The sequence below is a fragment of the Mus caroli genome, chromosome 16 (assembly GCF_900094665.2).
Source record: "Mus caroli chromosome 16, CAROLI_EIJ_v1.1, whole genome shotgun sequence".
NCBI classification, from domain to species: domain Eukaryota; kingdom Metazoa; phylum Chordata; class Mammalia; order Rodentia; family Muridae; genus Mus; species Mus caroli.
In genome coordinates this window covers 51,759,152-51,768,336 of record NC_034585.1, presented here as the reverse complement: position 1 = coordinate 51,768,336, position 9,185 = coordinate 51,759,152, and the positions used below count along the sequence as shown (strand labels likewise).

General features: G+C 34.9%; 1 protein-coding gene across 2 annotated transcripts in view; it reads left to right on the top strand.

The window, feature by feature from the left end:
- Zpld1 (zona pellucida like domain containing 1) overlaps positions 1-9,185 on the top strand; it is a 70,298-nt gene that overhangs the window by 6,553 nt on the left and 54,560 nt on the right. Inside the window, exons 2-3 of one of the 2 annotated variants that reach the window (XM_021185354.1) lie at positions 6,315-6,408; positions 6,594-6,696. The gene's annotated coding sequence lies outside the window, so the exon portion shown is untranslated. Of the gene's footprint in view, positions 1-6,314; positions 6,409-6,556; positions 6,697-9,185 lie in introns of those variants that run through there. The other variant, XM_021185355.1, reaches the window with a different exon arrangement.

Below are 9,185 nucleotides of genomic sequence, written 5' to 3'. Positions count from 1 at the left end.
AACTCACTTTGTAGACCAGGCTGGCCTCGAACTCAGAAATCCGCCTGCCTCTGCCTCCCGAGTGCTGGGATTAAAGGCGTGCGCCACCACGCCCGGCTCCAAAAGTCAATTCTTACGCACATTTAACTTTTAAAACTGGGACTTGTGAAACAAGTATGAATTTACGCTCTGCCCTTGAGCTGAAGCAAAGCAGACAGGGAATTTATGGAAGACTATACAAGGATTCCAAAGATTTTTCAGCTCGAATAATGACTTGGCTCAAATAAAATAATTCCTCCACTTTGGGCACAGAAAATTGAAAATTAGAAATTGTCTTTAAATTATAGGCGAGAAGGTAGTAATAGCATTTATAAAAATAGCTTGCTCTAAAAGTATAGTTATGAAGACTGATCCAATAGGATATAACTACTGTACACTCAATCTGTCTATTATCTGTATTTTACCACTATCATCTACCAAGAGAATTAAAAGGAAAACAGCTGATTCAACTGTGAAGAACAGAAAATTCAAAGCCAAGAACACTAACCCTGTTATCTAGCCAAATTAACACTTAAAATTAAGCATCACACTTGTTTTATAAGTCATCTTAGAGAGACAATAAGTTTTAGTAGAGACACCTTCTGACTCTGAACTCTACGTTTATTATATCGTCAGTAGTAGTGAGATGATACTGGAGAGAATTTGAGCTTACCATAAGAAGGACTGTTGAAGGACTTAAGATTATGAAGAAGGAGCAATTTGGACACAAGGCAATGAGTGTATTTGTTGATTTATACAGTATGTCACACTATCCCATGTATATGGAGAGAGAGAGAGAGAGAGAGAGAGAGAGAGAGAGAGAGAGAGAGAGAGAGAGAGTGATGCTCAGGGGAGACTGACCTAACTAGATAGGGTATACTGTTATGAAAATGTGCTTTCAAGGCAATCCTATGACTTTAAAGTCTAAAGCATTGAAGACAATGTAAATGAGTATTATTTAGCTAACAAGCTGTAATATAGTGCTCAGAGTAGAAACATGTATGACTTTTGCTAAAGTAAGAGCAAAATTATCTGTCCTTCTGTGCTTATTACCTTTAGATTTTAGCACGAGTAAACAGATAACTGAATAAATAAACCCTGAGTAAATGAACAGAATACTCTTGTTATGGAGTGCACTATAAGCTATAAAATTGAAATGAAAATACAGGTTGGCATTGTTTTTTCACTTTTTTTTAACAGTAAAATTTCTGAGTGTGTTTATTTGTAGGCTTGGATAGTAATCAGACAGATCTTATGATATTCATAGACTCTCACTTTAAGTAAATCAATTTGAAAAAATAATAATTTGTTGTTCTAAGGTACATATTATGCATTTAATTGCTTTATTACAACTTAAAGATATATAATAGCTTATCTTTGTTAAAATCTTCATAAAACAAGTGTGTTCTAAGAAAGACCTTTTATAGATAATTGTCTCTATGAAATATTTTAAATAAATGCCTATTCTAAAAAATTATGTAGTGTTTTTCATATATGAATACACACACACACACACACACACACACACACACACACACACACACACAGACCTAAGCACATTATTCTCATTGCTATAAACTTGACCACATGGAAGTAAGCTAAAAGGAAGAGAAGAAATTGAAAAGATGACAGAGATAATTGAATAACTTTATTCTATTCATGAAAAATGCTTGAGATTCTTTCCCACTTACTTTGCATGTTCATCTATACATTCTGTAGGTCAATACTTTGTAATCTGGAAGCTCTACGCTGATTAATTTTGCTCTTTATCTTTTATCCTCTGTTCTGTTAATAGTTTCATTTTAATATTCTTCTAGAAGTATAAAATGTAGCTATAATATTATGACCAACCCATTAGACAACTGATACCAAACATTTCCTATTTTGACTTATTTTCCCTTCAAATTGTCACATATTTTACATGATTCAATGCAATACATGAAAGTTTGATGTTGGACCAATGGATATTCAGATTAATGAATGTATAAATGACACCAAAGTTCCAGTTTTCAGCTCAAGAGAGCACCATTATTAGCTAATGGGGTAGTACTCTTCTAAAAGAACATAGACTTTAGCAACAAATTATTCTGGATTTTTTTTCCTGGTGAGATAGTGACATGGTCTTGCCAGACTTTAGAAAATAGAAATTCAAAAGCTTACTCCAGGCTAACTATGTACAGATGACTAAACTTCATGAGGTAGGAGTATAAAACCTGATGGGTTTGAATATAAGGTTTGATCAGCTTTTTCTTGGGTAATTGGATTTCTGGAAATTTTGGGTAACACACTCTTTCATAAATCCTTGTGCAGGTGTGTAGCTACGGCAGCCCTCAGGCAAGCTTTCCTTCATTAGGGAAACTCTGTATTCTCCACTGGGGCATGTTTCCTACTCCCCTTGAGATGGATCCATATCTCGGTTAACTGGGAAGCTCACATTGAAAATGTACATTACCTTCCAGCCCTTATAATACTTGATGACTCCTCTTCTAAGGAAGAAATCACACCCAGTTTGACTCTAGGGTTCAGGATAAATGTCCACACTTCCCCCACAAGTACTAAAATATGATAAGATTATGATTTTAGCTTAGAAGTTGCTTAGAACCCTTGGTTTAAAAGGCACATTGTTGCCTTATTATGACAAAAGAAATATGATTAGAACATTTTTCCTAACATAATCTAGTTTGTGGCTTTCAACAAAGAGTCACTGGAAATACAAACCACAATTCCAGCACTTTTATTGGCAAATAGGGCAATATTGGCGAGTGGATACAGTAATTGCTTTATAATAGCCATCAGCACTTCAATTTACAATTATTTTAAGTCTAATGGTTTAGATCAGGCATTTCCAGAAATAAGTATGCTGAAGTAATCCAAGAAACAAGGAAATGCCTTGCAAATATAAGGGTGATTTAAAAGCTTTCTTAAAATTATTCAATATCAGTTACCTAATAAAGCTAGTTCCTGGAATTGACCATGTGTAAATACTCAACTGCCAAGAAATAATAGTACTGAAAATACTGAAGCCACCACAGACTCTTCATAGAAAGTGTCTAGCATATAGCAAGTTATACATGCAAGGGTAGTGTCTAAAAATACCCTAAAGAGCAAACAGTAGCTGAAGTGTTATGCCAAAAAAAAAAAAAGAGAAACAATACATCGGTCTTTCCACTGCTGCTTTAAAGTTATGAACTCAACAGTTTTTAAGTAACACTTTATTCTTTTGAAATACAATAAATACAGTATGATTACAGTTTTATATCTGCTTCTTAACTAATTTACAGATTTGCACTTTTATGCTGATCTAGATGGAGAGAGCAGTTTGAGATGGGTGCATGTGTGTGCTGAGAACTTGGGAGGATAGCTGCAAGTTCTGAGGCTGGCTTGGATGACGAAGTGAGATTCTGTTTCAAAGACACAAATATAGGCTAACATATTCTTTTAGATTTCTTAATTTAGAAGTAATTTTTAGATTGTTTATTGAGCTGAAAAATCATTTGTTCTTGTGCATGAAATATATTTAGACACAGTTTCAACTGTAGCTAAATGTGTTTTTATAATTTATCTATAATGCATAGGCTAAACTCCTCTGAGACAGAGCTAAGTCAGGAGTTCATATGTTATAACAAACTTTGTGAGCATCTGCGAAACCCATGAGAAGTGCCATTTCTGAACTCTGCATATAATAAGAACACTATTAGGTTATGCTCATAGGATATCCATATACTAAGTGAAGATTAAAAAATAAAAAGACCTGGGCCTGAGTGGGTTGGTTGTAGGTGTAGGGTCTTTGATGATCATGGCAATTAATGGAAGGGAGAAAGAGGAAAAAAGGAAATGGTGGAGGATACATTGAATGTAAAACTATACTATTATGAAAAATGTCCTTATGTAACACAGTACAATGAAATAATAATAATACAATAAAATTTTAAAAATATACTTTATGGCTGTTGGACTGGATATTTTATCCTAGATGAAAACTAAAGTGTGTGTGTTTGTAAGTTGCTGCATGTGATTGAGTTTGGGCCCATTTTAGAGCACAAAGGAATTCTGAACATGATCCTGAAAATTTTATTGCACAAAGATATCAAGCTACAAGTTGGTTACTTTTCTTTGTTATACAGTGGCTGTTAATTGTAGAGCTTAAATATATCCCAATTCTTTATGCTGAAAAGACACTTATTCTAAATGAACAAAGGACACAAATCTCTTCTAAGTATGCCCTCACAATTCCAATATACATAACCAGTTTACTCTCATGGACTGTGCCATGGAGTGAGGGCTTTGCACTCTCTTTTTCTAGCTGAAGTAACTTACTCATTGAAGGTGTAGCCAAATGGCCTTTAAAGAATGGTAGGGATGAGCCTGTTAATTGAGGAGTCTTGCTAACCAGAGTGTCTTCTTGCTTTAAATTCAACCTTTTTTTAAGAACTGGTATGCACTGACACCTTCTGATTATAAATCATTCAGTCCTTTTCTGGACAGGTTAACTGCTCAACTTTCTGCTTCTAGGGCTATCAGATGCTGATGATTATTAGATATGAGTAAAATTATCCTCTGCTAGAAGCATATGCCTATTATCAGAAAGCACAATTACTCAGTCATTTAGCCCAAAAATTTAGCCTGTAAGACATTTCTTTCATTAGGGGCTTAGAGTTTACATGTGCCTAGCCTTTTCTTCTCTTAGAGTTTTGAGAGATAAGTGACATTGTTGTGAACCACAGTTTCAAAGGAAAAAGGTAATAAATAATGTCAGCTACTGTATCTGATCTGTTTTATCTTTTCCTTGCTGAAAGCCTCTAATGGAATTATTGTCTTTTTAGCCAACCAACTTACATAGTATGTGGGTAGTGGTATTCAATATTTATGAAATGCTTGTTTCTCACAGGACTAAAGCAACCGATTCTCATGCTAGAGATGAGGGAATTTATCAATTGCTACTTGAACCTGTTGCATTTTCATCTTAAGACTTAAAACTGTGGCGGTCATGGCTGGTGTATGTTCAAAGTAAAGCCTGAAACATCTCTGGTAACATCTGACTCAAAGGCCTTACTGTACACACAGATGTGCCCGAGCTTTCCAAAATGAACAAAGATGCTTCTCCTGTCAGTATGATCACAACGACACTAGGGTTGCTGTTAGTTTTTCTATGGTTTTAATAAATTACAAAATTTCAAAGAAGCTTATGTATTTGGTATTTGTTTTCCATTGCTAAAATCCAGGTCTTGGTATATGTTAGGAAAGCTCTCTACCACCGAGATATATGTTCAGCCCTTTAAGGAAGTTTACATTAATAGAATTTGAAAAATCAATAGATTTCTATACCTCTTGTTGACTCATGTAGAAGAATATTAAGCTTGCTTAGAGATTTGACACCCCTTTGTAAAACAGAGCCTGAATTTGCTTGGTGTGGCAAATAGCAAATTCTCAACGTTAAATAAGATGTAGAAGGCATTGTGAGTAGCCCTGGGATATTATTTTTCATTGGTTACATTAGATTTAAAATCACTTACTGTTTAGGAAAAGCATTTGATTTTGAGGATTGGCTAGAAATCTTAAAGAGACCGAACTTTTGAGTTTCAATCCCATTTCACAATAGCCATAGGCAACTTGACTATAACATGGAGGTAACTGAGTACTTAAAGGTTGTTAATGTTCTCTGAGTCAATTGTATAAAATGAAGTGTTATTCAGGTATAGGCTGGTAGCATTACTGGCTGAACATTGTGCCTTTGAAGGAGAGGCATTATTAAGTATAAATGAAATGCTATAAATCAACACAACGGGCTTCCCCCTCCTATACAGTTATCCCCAAGAATAACAGCACACAAAGTAAGGCTTTGCTGTGGCTTCTTTGAAGTGCCTTGAAAGGCATCCCCAAGGCATGAGTCCCAGCTTCCCACTTCTCTTTCCAATGAGAAGTCATAGGAGCTATTTGAATGGAATGCTTATTTGACTTCTAGCTGGGTGCAAGGCTCCCAAGGCTTGTGGGAGTAGGAGTTGTTTAGAAGCCCCTAAACAAAAGCAGAGATTATACAGATGCTTGTGTATCTGTCTTCTTCTTCACAATTGGGTCCTGTTTAATTTGTTTGCATTGACATTCTTTTAGTCATTATTCCCTGTATCAAACCAGCTTTCACAATGATACTCCATATCCCATTTTCATCACTACATGAAATGTAGCATTGAAAGGGCCAGGCATCTTTCATGAAGCACAACAGGACATTGACAGTTGAGCAGATTAGTTCCTGATTCAATCCTAGGGCTTCTTATTCTATGATTTTTTTTTTCTTCTAGACCTGCAGGCTTTCCCTCATGAAGCTGACCAAGGCTCTCTTCACACATACCACACAAGACTCCTGTACAGTGTAAAATGGAAGATCAAAAGCAGGTATAGGAAAATAGGAGCATGCAAGTGAGGTGAGGACTGAAAGACGCTCAGGTTTCATGTTGGTGATGATTAGCCTTGCAAAATCTCAGATCCGTGGAAGCATTTTTTTGCTTGTCTAAAAACCCTGCTTTTTCTTTTTTTTTGAAAGGACTTTTCATAATGAGCAACTCTTCTCTCATTTGAAGGTTGGAATCTTTTCTGAAAAAGTTTGGTAGGCATTTGAACACTGTCACATGCAGTGAACGAGGCACATGGAGGACAGCTGACTCTACAGAACCAGGGACTTGGGTAAGTGCCCAGCGCTGAAGCCACTCAGAGTGGCTGCTAAGGCTGCCCTTGAGTAAGCATGGAAGACTCGTTTTAATTTAATTATATTTTCGTAACTCTCACAAGACAACCATTAGTAAAACCCTAGACAGTGTTTTTGGTTCTGGAGATATGTAAACGTATTTGCCTGGGAAACGTAAAAATTGTTCTGCATGTCAGAAAATTAGATTTTTGAGGACTGTAAACCTTTGTGATTATTTTTCTGAGATTTAAAGAAAAGACCAACTCTTTGAACAGCTTTTTAAAGCTTGAGGTCCTAAGTTGTGTAGGGTTTCCATACCATCATCTTTTTGGTATAAGCTCAAGTCTCTGTTCACTCCCAGACTGACATAGCCCAGACACAATCTGGTAGTGAAAGCAAACAGACAATTTATATTGCTGATTTCTAATCAAGGCTCCATTGCACCAGAGAAGCTGGCTGGATATGGGTGGCAACATCTCTAGTTACAAAGATGATATGATAATTGAAAATAATTGTAGCTTGATTTTTCTCTAGCGGAAAATAATTTTAAGTCTCAGCTTGATCTTGTTAAGTATTGACCTGGAATCTCATATGACCTGTGGGAACTCATCCATGACTGATGGACTACCATTGATTTCCATTTCTTAGGAGTTCTCTTCCTTTCCCAGGGTTCTTTCCATTTTCCACTTGCCAAAACTAGTTACTTTCTTGGTTTAAAGTGGAGGTCTTAATTCTTAGGTCCTCGTATTTGAGATGATCATCCTTTTAGTTCTTTGTTTCTCTTGATTAGTTTCATGTAATTTACTCTACAGGTTAAAGCAAAAACAATTCTTAATTACAATGAACACAAAGGCATCAAATATATTTAAACTTCTAGGATTTTCCTTCATATATACAGGAAAATCTGGCCTAATTTTCTTTCCCATCCCTGGTCTTTCCTAGTTCAACATAATTCAAAATTCTTACATGAGTCACAGTATGTAGTTACAAATTTTTTATCCCCCAAGCAATTTTTATTTACAGTGATAATACTTAGCAAAACATAAAAATTTGAAAATACACTATATGTAATTTTGTTTTAGAATTTTTTTTCAAGAAGCATCCTTAATATATAGCCATCATTCTTAATAGTTGCCTAGTACTGTAACAAAAGCAGGTTAGATATTCCAGTAAATTATACCCTTGAAGACATTTGAAGCTTAGTATTTTCCTTTCGAAAGATGCCTTATAATACACAAATAATAATAACTGAATTTCAACACTAGAAATTTGTATTTTAAAGGGAAATTTTGATCAGGTGAATCAAGGGAAGATGTTTGGACTATAATCTATTATGTTCTGGTATCAAACCTTAAATTTCCAAAGATTCTCATGTTTCTGTAACACTTTCAATGGTCTGGGCAACATTAGGATCATTAGAATAGATTGATAATACCTTCTGTTGTCTAAAAACCTATAAAAAGCAAGTAGTACTTGCTTGCAAGAAACTCCCATTGTTGACTAATTTACCAGATTTATGCATTGTCTTTCTGGATTTAAGCTGAGAAGTAAACTAGCTCAAAACTATAAATTGGGGTTGATTTGTTTGTGGTGTTTTGTTTTTACTGCAAAAATGGTTGAGCTGGGAAGTAGATATTGTAACCTTGCCAAGATGCAGCAAAAGAAAGCCTTAAGCTGAAGTTTTACCAACTTAGGGTGATTCTTCATTGTTATTAGCTGTCTAAGGTGATCTCAAGTGGGAAATTATATAGCATGGCAACTTCCATTTCTTCAGTGACGAGGAACAGAGGTACCTTAGTCAGTATCTCATCAACTCTGTCAGCTCAAGACTACTCTTCCAAATGCTGAAGGCAAATTAAGCCGAGGCTAATGACCAGTGGCCTTCACCAAGCCTCACAAAAATTAATAGCAAAGAAATAGAAATATATTTATTGAATTAAATTTTCTTAGAAATATATTGTATCCTAAAGTCTAGATTTAAAACTTATGTGTACAGAGTCATCTACTCATTGTTTTTTATCATCTCAGTCAAGTCCAACATATTAAAGCCAGATAGGAAATGTTTCATAGTTTGTAAATATCTGTCTCTACTACCCTTATTGGTCACTATAACTCAAAGATAACCATAGAAACCAGTGTATGCAAATAAGCTGTGTTCCAGTAACAGTGTATTATAAACACAATGCATTTGAATTTTATGATTTTTATGTAGCTTTATATTTTTAAATGAAATGTTATTGTTTTACTTCTTTTAAACATTTAAAACTCTGGAAATTACTCAGGTCACAGATCTTATAAAATGTAGGTTATGGGCAAAATTTGGTCACAGTTGAGTGAGTCTTTGGTTTAAAAATTAATTGTCTAGAACTTACAAATGATATACTAATATGATGAATTGCAAAATATAAAATTATGCAGGGATGTCTTTAAAATGTTTTAAAAAAATGACACTTAAAAATGGAACCTAATAAGAGAACCCCAAAACTGC